Source organism: Rhinoderma darwinii, chromosome 1 (assembly GCF_050947455.1).
Source record: "Rhinoderma darwinii isolate aRhiDar2 chromosome 1, aRhiDar2.hap1, whole genome shotgun sequence".
Taxonomy (NCBI): domain Eukaryota; kingdom Metazoa; phylum Chordata; class Amphibia; order Anura; family Rhinodermatidae; genus Rhinoderma; species Rhinoderma darwinii.
The window spans coordinates 193,011,187-193,028,589 of record NC_134687.1 but is presented as its reverse complement, the minus strand read 5'-3'; the positions used below and the strand labels follow the sequence as shown (position 1 = coordinate 193,028,589).

General features: G+C 40.0%; 1 protein-coding gene across 5 annotated transcripts in view; it reads right to left on the bottom strand.

The window, feature by feature from the left end:
- The window catches only part of GPRIN3 (GPRIN family member 3), a 139,438-nt gene that overhangs the window by 25,402 nt on the left and 96,633 nt on the right, over positions 1 to 17,403 (bottom strand). Inside the window, exons 2-3 of one of the 5 annotated variants that reach the window (XM_075860665.1) lie at positions 15,928 to 16,054; positions 13,580 to 13,666 (exon numbers count right to left, since the gene is read on the bottom strand). The exons of 2 other annotated variants lie outside the window; for them this stretch is intronic. The gene's annotated coding sequence lies outside the window, so the exon portion shown is untranslated. Of the gene's footprint in view, positions 1 to 1,005; positions 1,918 to 13,579; positions 13,667 to 15,927; positions 16,055 to 17,403 lie in introns of those variants that run through there. 2 more of the 5 variants (XM_075860666.1, XM_075860668.1) reach the window with 2 other exon arrangements.

Sequence of the window (17,403 nt, the reverse complement as noted above, 5' to 3'; positions counted from 1 at the left end):
GTGTGTCCACCCATAGATCGCAATTCCTCCTTATTTGATAGACGTTCACTGAACCCTTGCCAAAAATTATCTACGTAATAATCAGGGATTATTTCGAGATTCATATATCAGCCGGTTAACTGTTTCTGTGCTCATTAAGCCTCCGATGCGCCCTGAGGTATTGACCCTTAGGTATCCCTCGCCTAAGAGTCATCGGATGCCAGCTTTCCCAGCGCAACAGGCTGTTGGTAGCAGTCTTTTTGCAATACATATTGGTTTGAATAGTTCCCGAGGCCATCTTGGAAATCATTACATCAAGAAATGTGATCTTATTCTCATGAATTTCCAACTTGAAAAACAAACCTAGGTCATTAGCATTAAGAATGCCAACAAACTCTTCAAAATCACCCTTTGTTCCTGTCCAGAGAATCAGAACATCATCAATGAATCTGATCCATAAAAGGATGCAAGATGTCCATTTTTCCATTAAATCACTGAAGACAACCTCTTTTTCCCACCAACCCAGGTACAAATTGGCATAGGTAGGAGCACAGGGACTCCCCATTGCCACACACCTGAGCTGATGGAAAATCTTTTGATCAAATAAGAAGAAGTTGTAGTCCAGGATAAATCTGAGTAATTCAATGACAAACTCGTTATGTGCTTGATATTGTGTTCCTTTCCCATTCAGGAAATATTCTACAGCTCTACATCCATGATCATGGGGGATGGAGCTATATAAAAACTTTACATCAAGAGAAGCCAATAGAACATCATGATCACACCGTATATTTTCTAATTTTCTATTTTCTATAGTGTCCCTATATGATGGGAGGGAGACTACAAACGGTCTGAGAATTTGGTACAGACTGACAGTTTGCGACAGGCTGTCTATTCCCGATACAATTGGGTGACCTTTTAAGGGGGTCACCCCCTTATGTATTTTGGGGAGACCATAAAATGTCGCACATTACTATTGAACGAAATTCAGTATCAGTATATACAGTGAATAATATATTGAATTACCCTTTGACTTTGACTTTATTACCCTTTGACTTTATGACAGCATTCAGTCTTTTTGGGTAGAAGTCTACCAGCATGGCACATCTTAACTTGGCAATTGCTGCCCACTCTTCCAAGCGCTCCAAATCTGTCAGATTGCGAGGGCATCTCCTGTGTACAGCCCTCTTCAGGTCACCCCACAAATTTTCAACGGGATTCAGGTCTGGGCTCTGGCTGGGCCATTCCAAATCTTTGATCTTCTTCTGGTGAAGATTGAAGTTTCTTTCTTTTGTTGATTTAGAGGTTTGCTTTGGGTCGTTGTCATGCTGAAAGGTGAAATTCCTCTTCATCTTCAACTTTTTAGCAAAGGCCTGCAGGTTTTGTGCCAATATTGATTGATATTTTGAACTGTTCATAATTCCCTCCACCTTGACTAAAGCCCCAGTTCCAGCTGCAGAAAAACAGCCCCAAAGCATAATGCTGCCTCCACCATGCTTCACTGTGGGTATGGTGTTCTTTTGGTGATGTGCAGTGTTGGCTTTGCGCCAAACATACCTTTTGGAATTATGGCCAAAAAGTTCAACCTTGGTCTCATCAGACCATAACACGTTTTCCCACATGCCTTTGACAGACTTGATGTAGGCCTTTGCAAAACATAGCCGGGCTTGGATGTTTTTCTTTGTTAGAAAAGGTTTCAGTCTTGCCACCCTACCCCACAGCCCAGACATATGAAGAATACGGGAGATTGTTGTCACATGCACTACACAGCCAGTACCTGCCAGAAAGACCTGCAGCTCCTCTAATGTTGCTGTTGGACTCTTGGTAGCCTCCCGGAACAATTTTCATCTTATCTTTTCATCAAGTTCTGAGAAACGTCCAGTTCTTGGTAATGTCAATCACTCTTTGATATACTGTCTTCACTGTGTTCCATGGTATATCTAATGCTTTGGAAATTCTTTGGTATCCTTCTCCTGACTGATGCCTTTCAACAATCAGATCCCTTTGATGTGTTGTAAGCTCTTTACGGACCATGGCTTTTGCTGTCACATGCAACAAAGAAAATGTCAGGAAAATCCTACTAGAACATCTGAACTTTATATGGTGTTAGGCCTTATGCACACGGCCGTGCCTGTAATCATGGCCCGTGATTGTGGGCATGGCCGGCTGCTGACAGCTGCCCGCATTTTCGGGCCATGCTCCCATACAAGGTATGGGAGCACGGCCCGTAAAACACGAAAGAACGGACATGCTCCATAGTTTCAGGCACAGTTCTACGGCACGGACACTCATCAGTAGCAATACGGAAAGGAGTCCGCGACAGAACTGAATGGGTCTGTAATTGCGGACCACATTACGGTCTGCAATTATGGAGAATTTTTACAGTCGTGTGCATGGGGCCTTACTTATCACTTTAAATAATGGCAGCTGTGTACTGACTACTATTTAACATGAGTTTAAATGTGATTGGATAATTCTGAACACAATCACATCCCCAATTATAAGAGGGTGTTCACACTTATGCAACCACGTTATTGTAGTTTTGTTATTTTTATTTTTGCCCCTTTAAATGATTTCAGTTTGTTTTTCAATGGAATTGTACAGATTATGGGTCACATTAAAGGTGGAAAAAGTTCTGAAATTATTCATTTTGTACTGATTTTTTTACATGAAAAAAACTTGGCATTTTAACGGGTGTGCAGACTTTTTATATCCACTGTATCAGACATTTTTAAGCAGTTTTAGTGGGTGGAGCCTAACAGCTATCATGTCTGCCATACACTGCACATAGAGAAGAGGAGAATCCTGCTCTTCTATATCTGTCCATCACATATATTAAAGAATTAGAAGAAGAATAAAGGAGATTATACAGCATTAATGAGCAGTGTAGCTTTGCATTCAGAACTGGGGTGGGATATACTTAATAGGAAGCTGCAGCAGCGTCTGTGTTTCTCTGCCTCTTTCTTACGCTGCTCCTGCTGCCTCCAACCCCTCCCCTCTCCATACAACTCTATGGACAGCTGTAACCTGATCAGTCAGTAAGCTGAGTCCGTTTTGTCTTGAGGAGACGGAGAAAGCAGTACATTTTGAGTGAGCGAACAGTTATGATGTTAGGGTGAGGGAGGAATGGAGTATGACAAGTGAAGGAAGAGACAAAATATCATATATTTACTTATACTATTGATTTATGCAAAGTTCGTTCAAAGTGCAGTGCCTATTTAAATTCTTTGTTGTAAGAACATAGAAAACGGTCTATCGAAGGACAAGGAGACCATATACTGCCTTATCAGAACTTAATGCAATAAGTAAGATATACTGTACAAATATTCAACTAGAAGAAACAGTGGCTACTAATTATAAGAAGTCAATTTTGTACTGACTACTTCACATGTAATAGCTTTTTGTTAGATCCCTAATACTAAACAGAATAACTTAATATCAGTTTATACCAATATCTTTTTTGAAATAATAAAAAAAATGAGCTTGTAAATGCCCTTGTTCTTAGTATTCACAGTATTTCACTTGTTAGAGCAGCACTTTTTTGTCCAAATCTGCTCTTACTATTGTATCAGGCTCAGGAAGTTTCAACGATTGTCAGCCATTAAAGCAGGCTATAGATACCTTTCTTTAGTCACCCAGTCAAAAACTGCATAAAAGTATACACAAACTCTTCTCTGGTCTCCTTCCATTAACCCCTTCCTCTTTCTCTCTATGTCTATTAATCTTGTGTATGTAACTCCTACAGTCACGCATCTGTGCCTTTATTGTATTAACAAAGTCACATATAACTTTAACCCCTTGCCGCCGAATTACGTACATGCATGGCATAGAATGCAGCGATTAGCGCATTCTGCCGTGCATGTACGTGATGGAGATCGTCCGGGCACAGAAGCTGTGCCCGCACAATCGCCGCGGGAGCCCGGCTGTGACTGACAGCCGGGCTCGCGCTGCAATGGCTAGGATTGGTGAAACCTCCAATCCTGGCCATTTCACACCTTAAATGCCACGGTCAAGAGCGACCGCGACATTTAAGTTGTTTGACAGGGGAGCTCCCTCTGTCACCGATCGGCGACCCACAAATGTAATCGCCGACCGCCGATGGGTTGCCATGGCAGCCGAGGGCCTAACAAAGACCCGCAGGCCTGCCCTGACTGTATGCCTATTAGGCCGTGCTAGAGGCATGGCCTAATACATTGCCTGTCAGTTTTACAATGACAGACAGTAATGCTTTGGTATACTAAGTATACCAAAGCATTATATAAGCGATCAGAAGATTGCATGGTAAAGTCCACTAGGGGGACTAACAAAAAAAAATTAAAACACTTCAATAAAGTTTATTAAAAATAAAAAATAAAGATTACAGTAAAAATTAAAATAAAACCACTTTTTTCCATAATAGCCCAGACTCTATTACCTCCGAAAACCCCCTTAAAGGCTATGTACACCTTTGAAATCATTTATTTATTTATTTTCTAATAAAAAATGTCTATCAGTGTGATTGGTGCAACTTTTAAATACTTTTTATTAAAAATTATTCTTACTTTTTGAGATGCAGCTGCTTTGTATACTGTATACAGAGCAGCTGTATCTAGAACTGAAACCTGTCAGGTCGAGTTGAAACCCATCACATCTAAGTTCATAACTTAGATGTAGGTGGATCCTGCTTGTCAGAGTACCCGCTTTCAATAAACCCGTCAGTCCCGCGGACCTGACAGATTCAGGTCTTAGAGCACGATACAGCTGTATACAGAATACAAAGCAGCTGTATCTAAAAAAGTTAAAATAATTTTTAATAAAAAGTATTTTGAATGTTGCACCAATCATACTGATAGACATTTTTATTAAAAAATGTATTTAAAAAAATGATTTCAAATGTGTACATAGCCTTTAAACAACAGTAATTAGTAAATAGCTTAAAAGACACTGATTATGAATCAGTAATTTCTATCTTTCTACTCACTTGCATTCCCCTGCTGTAAGGGGCCGTTCACATATGTCCGATGCTCCTGTCAGTTTCCCTCCGGCGTGCTGCAAAAAAGCCAGAGGGAAACTGATGCTAGAACGGATCCCATAGCTCCCTGCTTCAGAATTAGTTCAGAGCGCTATTGAGTCGTCTGCGCTATTGATTCCGTCGAAAAAACTGAAACCTGCCGGAACGGTGACAAACGGAAACCATTAGCAATGTTTCTGTCATCATTGATATCAATGGTGATGCAAACGGAAGCTGTGGTTTCCGTTTGACTTTCCCGTTACGGGGTTCCACGACGGAAACCTCAGACGGAACCCCTAAATGGAAAGCCAACACTGATGTGAACAGGCCCTAAGCAGCGCACGATTCGTTTGAGTGCTTACAGCAGGGAATTACAAATGAGAATAAAAATTACAGGTCCGGAATCTTCTTTTAAGCGTGTTTTAAGTTATTTACTGATTACTGTACTTTAGGGAGCCTTTCACAAAGTAACAGAGTCCCTTTAAGTAAGTTCTTACAATACTGTCTCAATGCCACTCTAGGTTTTCTTTAGACCCTAGAAAACGTGTCTTTATTATTTTCTGTGATCACACACTGGCAGACAGTTTGTATGTAGATGTCTGAAAGACATCCACATAAAACTTCACTCCATCCTCAGCGACAGTGACAAAGGCCATGGATTGGCCGAAACTTCAAAAAAATCGAGTCGCCATCAATATTTAAATATATGATATGCAGCCGTTAGTGCTACAATAATAAAAAATATTTTGCATTTAAATCTAGTTGTTCCTTCAGTGTGTGCTGGGGTTCCATGACTACATATTTTGGGATTTCTTCCCAACCCTACTAGCACCACGTGATACTATAGGGGAATGCATCCCAATATTTATTCTGAAAACGGTCCATGTGTCGGACGGATTTCCTGGCCCAACTGCAGTACAGGTGAATGGGACTCTTGGCATCATAGACATTTATAATTCTAGGAGTCCCCGTCTCCTCACGGAACTGCTGTTTCTTACTGAACAAAGTGATACAGTACGGTACAGCAGTTTTGTGGGGAGGCAGAGACTCCTAGCATTGTAATTGTCTATGATAGCAGAAGTCCCGTTCACCTGTACCGTGGTCGGGCCGGGAAATCTGGCCGACACGGACCGTTTTTCACGGCCCGAATGCGGTTTTGTGCCAGATGTGCTACTAACTAAGACGGACAGGATAAGCAAGAAAAAGTATATATATAAAAAAAAACTGCATTGACGCTGGGCTGGTCTGATAAGGTGATGCGCTTATATGAAAATGAAATTCTTTTAAAGGTAATTTAAAGATAAAGAATGATTTAAGAGGAATATAGAAATTAAGATTAGCTAAAGGTCAGATGAAGGAATAAAATGTCTTGTAGGGAGGAACATGAAAGTAACAATAAGAAGAAATCCATTAATATGAACAATGGTTATGGGATTTTTAAAGGGCATTTCCAGGCAAGTGAAATTACATTATTTAGGGCATTTAAAACACACTATTTTTATGACTTCAAATCAAGTCCGATCAAAAACAATATAGACTGCACAAAAGCCATACTTACACAGCTCCTAACTGAACAAAAACCTTTCCCCCACAAGTCTCACTTTCCACACAGACTTTTATGTAGAGGCATCTAAAAGAAACAAAGAAATGCACAAGGCGCTCCAGAAGAAGATACCTGGATATAAGGAGTACCGTTCACTTGAAGTTGTTGTGTAGTCCAGGCACAATACTTGTACAAAGCCTATATGGCTGCTACACTGCCTACTGGATGAGGAGTAGGAGGAACATTCTGTAACAATATCGAAGCAGGTAGATAATACCGGACACAGCGGCCAATGCTACGGAGAAGAAAACTGAGGATCAAGGCTGCCACAAGGATGAAACCAGGAAGGGTGAAGGCAAAAAAAAGTTTATTTTAAAGATTTATATTTTAAGGTCGAACTTTCCTCTTGTTCAGGCTCAAAGGGGTTGGCTCAATTTCAAAACATGAAGTTATGGAACAAACTTAATGTTACTTCGCCATTGGGGGGCTGCTTCTCTGTGTCAGCGCACATTGTGCCAGGCCTTTTCTATTTACCTGGCTGTATGTAAGGGAGGGGTGGCACCTGTGTTAGTAGTCACTTTTTAGGTCCCAGGACTGTAGGAGTGGTTTATCTGCAGATACTTGTGTTATAGATTATGCATAGTCACATCATTTTTAATTACAATGCAAACTGTTACACTTAGAATAAAACAAAAATGCAGTTGTGGAAAATATTTGAATGTGATGTTATTTTGGTTTTGTTCCTCTTTACAGTACTACCACTTTACAGTAGTCAGGAGGAGGAATGGTAGTCAGAAATCTATGTTGCCTATCTTGTGAAATAGAAGCAGATTCTGTTTTCAAGATCCACTGTAAGGTATATTGCAAGCGATTGTACATTATATGTAGATATTATTGAAATAACCAGTCCCAAACCAACAGCTCCACTACGACAGTATCTCAGTGACAAGACTTTGTCGTGTTCTCCCAGCTCAGCTTTAATGAGGATCACACATGCTAATGACCATTGTAAAACTTAACTAGTATGTGTATATTAATAAATATGACAATTAGAATCCACACTTTGTCCTTTTGATAAGGGTTAGGAATTGACACTAGAGTAGAGGATCTGTAGGCTTGTATGATTGCATTTCAATTAATAATACACTATAAGGCAAAAAGTCCATGGTCACCTGACCATCACACCTAATGAGCTTGTTGGACATCCCATTACAAAGCCATGGGCGTTAATATGGAGTTGAGGCCCGTTTTGCGGCTATAACAGTCTCTACTATTCTGGGAAGGCTTTCCACAAGTTATTGGTGTATATGTGCGAGAATTTGTGCCCTATCAGCCAAAAGAGCGATTGTGAGATCAGGCACTGATGTTAAATGAGATGGAGTGGATCCTAACTGGTGCTCTGATTAATCCCAAAGGTGTCAGATGGAGTTAAGTTCAGGGGTCTGTACAGGCCACTCGAGTTCTTCCACACCAAACTCATCAAACCATATCTTTACGGACCTCGCGTTGTGCACTGGTGCACACAGCGCCGTATTTGCCATTAGGCACTGGGGATGCAGTGCCTAGGGATCCTGCAGGATCTTTTTTTTTTTTAAATAAAAAAAGCACTCACAAGGCAGGGGGGGGGATTGTTTCACCAGCGCTCCTCAGGCTGTAAGACACGCCCTCTGTTAATGGATTGGCCAGAACTGCTCAAGTGAGCAGCTGTGGCCAATCTGAGAACAGTGGGCGCGTCTTAGACTCAGTCTAAGTAGCGCTGTGTGGAGCGGATGGCAGAGCAGTACAGGAGGGCACCGCACCAGGTCAGGTAAGTAAAGGTTCTGTGTAATGTACTGTCTTCAATTGTATCCGCGTCCTTAGGAAGTGGATTCAATTGAAAGCGCCGGTGAGGCAAGGGAACTATTAGATCCCTTCCTCATCATTCGGCACATTTCTTGTGGCGCCACCTGCCATCTTTCCGCTGGAGCAGGTCTGATCAGAAAAGACCAGGCCTGCATCAACGGAAACTTTATTGCTGAGCCCCGCCGACTCTAGTAACTCCTAGCGCTGGGACTCCTTTGTATCTGAAGGAGTCCCCGCACTAGGTTTATAGTGGTGCACGCACCCGAGATGCGCAAAAATTCTGGCGCATCTCAGGTGATCCTGTACCACTTACAATGCTCAGTAAACAGTGACAGCTCTAAGCTGTCATTGGTTAGTTTACATCACGTGATGGCTGGTTACCTAAGTTCATTGGCCTAATTTTAAAAGTAGAACAATGAACTGAGGTAACCTGGGACCATGTGATGTACACTAACCAATAACAGCTTAGAGCTGTCACTGCTTACTTTATTATTTATTGCATTACTGCTATAGTTGTTATGTTAATAAACGTGAGGTTCTTAGCGCTCAGTTTGATCAAATTGTGCGAGACCACCTGCCACGACAAGGCGACCTCTATCAGAGGGTCCCTACACTGAACATTATATTCCTATTTTGGAGACTTACCTCTCTCTCTTGGGACTAAGCCCACAGTTAGCTCAGGATAGGTAGGAACCAAATATATCTTGTTCTAACCTCACATTTATTAACATAATAACTATAGCAGTAATAGAATAAAAATAATAAAAATGCATAATAAACATAAAGTGTGTGTGTATATATATATATATATATATATATATACATATATATATATATATATATCTCTTAGCGCCTGCGGTGTGCATCTGCATTTTTTTGTTACCTGTAATACAGTAGTCACGGCAGATTAGCACCTGCATATCCATTTCATGTTTTAGGAGGAGCTGACTAACTCTTTGTTTGTACTGCTTAGTTTACTGTCACAGACCCAGGAGGGTAAGTATAATAATGGTTTTGCTTTTTTAGTTATTAGTGCTACTGATGTTTTTTTTTTTTTGTGTTTTTTTACAGGTTCGGTCATTGGACTACATTGAATTCGAGGACTACTTCGATGACAGCATTTTTATTTTCAATAAATTGGTTAACAAAGGTTGTGTGGAGGGGTTTTATTTCAATAAAATATTTTTTTCTGTGACTGTGTGCTTTTTTAAACTTTATTACTACTGCCCTAGTAATGGCGGCTGTCTGATTTACAGCGTCCATTACTAAGGCAGGGATTAGTGTTAGTCGGTGAAGAGGCTAACACTAACCCCCATTATTACCCTGGTACCTGGTACACTAGGGGCGAGGGGAAGAGCCGGGTACAATCTAGTACCCGACCATCTGATGTGATGGACGGGTAATGGGGCTGCCGCAGGCTGGCATTATCAGTCTGGTATGGCCCAAAAACAATGGGCCTTCCCACCCTAGTAATGCTAGGCTGCTGCTGATTTATTATATCTGGCTGGTAATGAATAATAGGAGGGACCCTATTTATTTATTTTTTAAATAAATAATTGAAGAAAACAACATTTTTCATAACTAGCCAGATACAACATAACAGCAGCAGGCTAGAATTACCAGGATGGGAAGGCCCACTGTTTTTGGGCTTTCCCAGCCTAATAATACCAGCCTGCAGCCACCCCTTCACTTCACATGGTCAGATACTGAATTGTACCCGGCTCTTCCCGACACCCCTGGTGGCGGTGGGTACCGGGTTAATAATGGGGGGTTTGTGTTAGCCTCTTCACCGGCTAACACTAAGCCCCGCCTTAGTAATGGACGCTGTCTACCAAAAACACCAACATAGAAAAAAATATTTTATTGAAATAAAACACCCCACACAATCCTCGTTAACCATTTAATTGAAAATGAAAACACCGTTTTCGAAGTAGTCCTCGAATCCGACGTAGTTCAACGACCGAACCTGGAAAAAACACAGAAAAAACATTAGTAACACCAATTACTAAAAAAGCAAAACCATTATTATACTTACCTTCCTGGGCTTGTGACAGTAAACTAAGAAGTGACAGCTCTAAGCTGTCATTGGTTAGTTTACATCACATGGTCCCAGGTTACCTCAGATCATTGGCCTACTTTTAGCTGTAGGACAATGTACTAATGTAACCGGCAGGGCGTAATTTGCTCCAGTCGGTAAGGGGGCCGCTGCAGGAGTTTTTTTTTCTAAAAAAACAATAAACTGCGACCTGATTAATAACAGTGTTCATGTGGGGGGGGGCAGGGGAGGGAATTTTAATGGGGTAGCACTGAGCATTTCTTTTAGTGTAAGTTCACATGTAATGGATTTCATTGTGAAAAATCTGCAGTATAATACAGTAGCAGCAAAGTGGATGAACAAATCTCACCCACCGAAAAAAACATTCATTAATTGACCTGTGGTGCGTTTTTTTAATCTACAGCATGTCAATTTATACTGCGGGATTGCTGGTTTTCTGTTGCAGGTTTTCCCCATTGAATTCATTGGGGAGGTAAAACCCGCAACAATGAGCACATTTTGCGATTTTTGCAGTGAAAAAGCTGCGTTATGGGGGGGCGCCAGAACTAAAAGTGCCTAGGGCAGCACCAACTCCAAATACGACTCTGGGGGCACAGCCATGATGGGACAGGAAAGGACTTCCCCAAACTGTTGCTACAAAGTTGGAAGAATACAATTGTCTAAAATGTCTTTGTAGCATTAACATTAACCTTCACTGGAAATAGGGGGCCTAACCCAAACCATTATCCCCCCTCCACCAAGTTAAAGTAGACACTTTGCATTTCCGCCAAACCAGATTCATCCATCAGACTGCCAGATAGTGAAATGGGATTTATTATCCCAGAGAACACATTTTCACTGTTCATGAGTTTTGTGGCAAAAGTGGCAACCTATGACAGTGCCACGTTTAAATAACAAAACAAAGTTGATGTTACAGAACTAATGCCACGGGCACGGGCATGTATCATGTTTTCCCCTCCAGACAAACTCCTCTCCAGTTCTAAAATCCTCCAATGACTGTTGATGACAGAACTCAAGTCCGACATGATATAGAAAAATATTTATTGGTCCAACTTCTAAAATATAGCAACATTTTGTCCCATATGTGTCATAATGCGTGAAAAAGGCCCGACCACACATAAGGGCTGATACGTTGCTATGTTTTACATAGCTACGTTGAAAGTAACTGAGCTCTTCAGTACGATCCATTCTACTATCAAAGTTTGTTCATGGAGATTGCACGGCTGTGTGCTTCATTTTATATACCTGTTTGCAATCAATATGGCTGAAACACCTGAACTTTATAATTAGGAGAGGTGACCACATACTTTACGCCGTATTGTGTATCTCTACACAGGAATGAGATAATGAAAAAGGTAATGGAAGTATAGGAGCTTGTATAGAATTTATTTATTAGTTATCCATAAAAGAAGACCTGTCTCATATCTATAAGGCTCCATTTCTAAGAAAGATGCTCTGTTTTAGAAGCTAGTGTATGACTGCATTCACTGCAAGGGATAGGCGATCACCATTGGTGGGGGCACAATTAAAAAAAATGTTCTGCCTTTAAATTTGTTACCAATCAATTTTTCCCTGTATAAACTGGGAATTTGAGGGGAAAAAGTACAAAAGGGGACAATTAAATTAATTATTGTCCATCTGGCAACTATAATGCTGAACTTCAAGGATCGAGTGTGGTGGGGCACAATCTGAAACCATCACATGAGCACCTACAGAACTTGTCCCACCCCTGCGCTAAATCACCACTGCTGGTGATCCCCCACCGACTACAGATTCCTTCACATCATAGATTACTGCTGTTGATGGATCTTGTTTCTACGGATAAATGACTTTCATTCTTACCTCACATACTAATATTATGACACTTTTACAACCCATAACTACCGATTAAAAAATCCACACACTCTTCTCCTTTGAAGCATTACTTTTCGGATGAAGTAGAAGTATATCTCCCTGGTGCACCACTATCAACACCTGTGAATCCATCCAAAGGGCATTATGTGAGCACTCCTGGTGCTTCTGACTGACAAAGACGTCTCAGAGAGACATGGAGCATGACACTTTAATTTGACACCCCAACTGCCATTCGGAGAAGTTTTTGGGTAAATGGAATTTCTCCCTCTATTTTAAACTTTATTAGGATATCTTATGGATATCTTATGCATGTCTTATGCAAGGGATATTCTAATTTCAGCAAAATAATGTAATTTTTGTGTAATGAAAATGTCTAAAATTTTCCAATTCATTTTGTTTCAACTCCTTGCGGTTTTCAGGATCTCTGCTTGCAGTCAATGTATAAATAGAAACCTTCACCTGGAGACACATAATGGTCATCTCTTGACCACGGCTGATTTTTATCCAAGTAAACAATGAAGAATCCCATTGAATGACAGCAAGCAGAGATATTAAAAACCGTGGAGAATGGATATGCAAAAAGTATATTAGAAAATTGAATAGTTTTTTTTTATTATACAAGGAATAACTTTTATTTGCGGAAACCAGAATAACCCTTTTATTTTAAAAAATCTGTCTGGATGGCAGTCTCCATGTAATGTTACAAGTAATATTATTGTCATTTTATGTATGTGAGTTTATAGGTAAACACTTTGTGTAATAGCTCTGTGAAAAGGTTTCAGATATTACAAGAGCTATTTATTTTACTGATAATCTTTCATGATATTGATGTTAAAAGCATTTGAGCATTGACTGTGACGCCATTTCTCAAGGAGAAAAAAAGGTAAAAAAAATAAACAGCTTTGCCTGTGGAAGGATGTGTTCCTCAGTTCTATCTTGGAAAAGATTAGATAAAGTTCTTAAATTTTTCCAGGGCAGTGTTACCAGGGGAACATTTAAAATAAAACCACTAAACAAACAAATTTGTATTAAATAGATTATAAGGATTTTGTTATTAGGCACGGTTCCACGTCGCTGTTAAAATGTTTTTTTTTTGTTGCCATAACCATTTTTTATGCGCAAATTAGCAGCAAAAGAGCGCAGTTTCGCATCAAATCACTGCAAAAAAAGCGCATTTTGACTGCGACGTGAAAACACAGCCTAACCCTTCCCTTATCTATTTAAATCAGGGGAACCGTCAGCTGAGTGGAAGGCAGATAGCGACTGCTTACAGCAATGAGGATAGAAGAGCTTATAGAGAAATCAATTTACGCACCCCCATCTTTATAACAGCAAGCAGGAACTTGGCTGTAGGCACTTTCTTCCCCTCTTCCTCCTAGGTGTTCCCCATTGTAGCCACATTCTTCACCAAATATAAGAAAATTGTTTATAGCAATTACAGTAGCTTATATTCCTTCATAATTAAAATATGGTTGTAAATTCTAAAAATTGTGTAGAAATTGCTGGGTTATATAGAAACATATATATATATATAAACTTCAAATAATTTACATTTCCTTGAATTCCTCACATATATTACAATCGAACACTTCAGTGAAGTTACAGTCTTCATTACATATGTGGACTTGCTTTTATAGCAATCTCCTAATATTTGTTTTTAGCTACTACTTCTATGCACATTTTAATTGTGAGGGTTTATAGAATTCCTGCACTTGAACATCCCCTGCTGACTACAGACTGCTAGCAGTAGTTCATGACAGCCTGTAGTGGCTATTGGATAGTTCTCCAACTACAGACTGCAGTGACATCAACAGTAGTTGGCAGGGGATGGGCAACGAAAGAAATTTTGAAGGGCTTCTCTTTGCACCGCAATGTAGTAACATAATTATAATTTAGGCCTAACTGTTGCACATACTGTAAAGGTGTCAGTCAATTATAGCTAATTTGGGGAAATTTCAGAAAATCATGGTACCACAGATGTGGAGACTTGTGGGCTATTTAACATTTAAGAACCCTAAAATAAACAAAGTATTCTAAATATAAAATGATTACATGTAATACAACAAGAATTATTATTAACCCCCATTCACGCTACTGAGCAACAAAACAGAGCCATAAGACAGACATGCGCATAAGGCCTTATATAGAAAGCAAAAAGGAATGAACATAAAAGTAACATAACATATAAGTATATGAAACATTCAATTTCTAAACCTTTTTAAATTGTGACATTTTTCAGACCTAAAACCTATTACTGTATAATTAATTTAATCTACAATCTATAGGACCTGAAAAACACCAGAAAGTCAAATATTCTGGATTGTCAAATGTTCATAGAAAAGCATATAAAACCCACTTTTAAGGGTGGAGAACCTCCAAGAAGAAAAACTCTAAAATAAAATAACACTAAATGTGCTTCCATAATTAATTTTTTTAATCAGAGAAAGTTCTGATTGACTACATCTCTGTGCTGTAAATAAGTGTCAGACATTTTGGATTATTCAGCCATTTGACCAGGCATTAGGTTGCATTTTTAATCTTGATTTCTGATTGCTTTGGCTTAGATGGTAAAGGAGTTTTTCCAACCATAGCAACTTATTACCTATCAACAGTGTTTGATAAGTGTTTCATCGCTGGGACCTCCAAGATCACGAGTACGGGGGTCCTGTGTGTCCTGTTTGAACCCTTGGACACCAAACGATCAAACTCTTATCACCTATCCTATGGATAGGTGATAAGTTGTTATGGTAGGACAACCGCTTTAATCAAGGACATTATTACTGGTGCGGCGGTGCCCATATATGCAAATGAAAGATTAACAATGGATTTATCTAATAAAATATATAACTAATATAAAACTTAATTAAAGCTGAGATTTTTCTAGTTCAGGTTAGAAAATGAAAGTAGTAATCTGTTTGTCTGCTATGGTCAACTTTTTACCCTTTTCTATGGACTAGTTTTTATAAAGAAGGCCTGTTGTGTGTGAGCATACGGCTTACAATCCTTCATACTAAACCTTACAGAATTATTCATTATTCTTTATTATTCATGTATGGAGTTAGCTGTTAGAAATACGGATACTCCAAAGTGAATCTTCAGAGAAACAGGTTTAAAGGGGTACATAAATATAGTTTCGAAAGAGCACATGACATACTCCAACTTCATAATATAGAGAATATAGAGATCAGATCTCTGAACAGCAGCTAGACATATCTAGGACAAGTTGTGAGTACATTCAGCTCTGAATAAGCATAACTCATCCAGAACTTACAAATTAGTCCCCCATATACAGACCATGGGTGGACTGAGAGTGGTTTGGTCCCCCGTGTAATTATGGTGATGGGCCTTTACTAACCACCATACTTATTATACAAGATTAACATAATGGTTAACATAATGCATTTAAGCAGCATCTATCTCATGTATCTCGTTTTTTTTCTGATTAATTTTCTAAAAACTAATTCCAGTCACTGCAAGCTGGTTCTAGAAATACGACAATTAACTCTGTATACTCCAACGGCCCGTACAATCACCAGACCAAAATCCAATAGACAATTATAGAATGTTATATTTATAGCTTGAATGGTTGGCTAACGTATTTATCGGAAAATCTTAATGCTATCAAGACAATATTAAACAAAATATTTAAAGGGTTTGTCTCACCAACTCTTTCTTGAAATGAAGCCAGACAAGGCTTCTGGAATCCCTGGAGATCAGCTGTTATCAATCATGGGAAGCCATTTAGTATTATATCAAATGAATGGAGACCCCCCTCTATCACATCCATATTCTGAAATAGAGCATATGGAAAGGGGATGTTTTAGTGAGACAACCACTTTACGGAATGTTTCCAGCCCCTTCTTAAATCTATTCTATGAGCGGCCACTTTATTAGCTTTGAATATGCATATATTAACTAATATTAAATACAACCAACACAAGCGTGTATAACTTGTTTATTACATCATTTTAAAAAGCCAATCACTTCTCAGTGGAAACAAATCCTAATAAAAGGGAATGTATCACCTTTACTTTTTTTATGAATTAAAACCAGATACTGAAACACATAATTTTTTTCTAATCTGTTTTTGCTTTCTTGTTGTGTCTTTCTTTTTTTACCATTTTCTGTACATGATTATGGGGGCTGCCATTTGGCTTGGGCTGCTGCTCTGAGCTGTAAACAGCAGTTCCAGGGATTTGCTTTACAGCAGCTACCTGGGCATAATAAACTTCCGCCAGAAAACTGCTCTGTGACCTGTGCGGGGGTCAAAACAGACAGTGTCAGCCTACTGTTAGGTTCAGTGGTTAGTGAGAAAACTGCAATATGTCAGGAATTCTCTATTTTCAGATAATGACACAGGAAATTAAGGGCATGGCCAGACGTGGCGTGTTTCTGCCGCCACTGTCCGCATCAATGGCGCACATAATCTGCGTTGCAGATTCTGTTGCGGCTTTGCCTAAAATGGGCAGGAAATTGATACGGATTAGCCATTGCGTCTTCAGGTGAAGAGTACTTCCCTTCTCTCTATCAGTGCAGGATAGAGAGAAGGGACAGCCCTTTCCCTAGTAAAAGAAATTGATACTTACCCGGCCGTTGACTTGGTGACGCGTCCCTCTTTCGACATCCAGCCCGATCTCCCTGGATAACGCGGCAGTCCATGTGACCGCTGCAGCCTGTGATTGGCCTGTGAGTGGCTGCAGCCGTCACATGGACTGAAACGTCATCCCGGGAGGCCGGACTGGAGGAAGAAGCAGGGAGTTCTCGGTAAGTAGGAACTTCTATTTTTTTAACACGTTGATCTATATTGTGATCGGAAGTCACTGTGCAGGGTGCTGAAACAGTTACTGCCGATCGTTTAACTCTTTCAGCACCCTGGACAGTGACTATCTCCTGACGTCGACTAGCAACGCTCCCGTAATTACGGGTGCACACATGTAGTCACCCGTAATTACGGGAGCCCCATTGACTTCTATGGGCCTGCCCGTGCCGTAATAACGGCCCGTGATTATGGCCGTTTTTACGTTAGTGTGCATGGGGCCTCAGTCTGGCTATAGACCTAGAAATACATAGGTCCAGCCAGAATGAAGAAATATCATGTTCGTAAAACCAATACGCTACGCAACACACATAACATCTGCG